The sequence below is a fragment of the Alligator sinensis genome, unplaced genomic scaffold (assembly GCF_000455745.1).
Source record: "Alligator sinensis unplaced genomic scaffold, ASM45574v1 scaffold857_2, whole genome shotgun sequence".
Classification (NCBI taxonomy): domain Eukaryota; kingdom Metazoa; phylum Chordata; order Crocodylia; family Alligatoridae; genus Alligator; species Alligator sinensis.
Genome location: NW_005842261.1, coordinates 761,143 through 761,541, shown reverse-complemented (window position 1 = coordinate 761,541; position 399 = coordinate 761,143).

Sequence of the window (399 nt, the reverse complement as noted above, 5' to 3'; positions counted from 1 at the left end):
TCCCTGGCCCCTGGTCTGCAAGGGCAGTGGTGGGATTACGGTGGGGTTGGTGCACCTACCGCCATGCTGAAAGTGGATTGGGGTTGGCGGGCTCAAGGGTCTGAGGCGGGTATGTGCTCAATGTGCGGGAGTGGGCCAAGTAGTGTTGAAGGAAAGAGGCCAGGGGTGGTGGGAGCTCAGCTTGTGTGCTGGGAACATCACTTCATCCTGCTTGATGATTCTGCCATAAACAGGAACCCCTCTGAAGTACAACCGCTACAGGGTCTTCTCACGTCCCCGGGGGAGGCTCACCGCTCATGCTGGCTGGTTCAGTGTCTGCTGGGTTGATGCTCGCCTAGATGCGTCACTGCTGCACGTTCCACCGAGTAATTTAGCCCTCTACGTTGGCCAAGCCTTGTG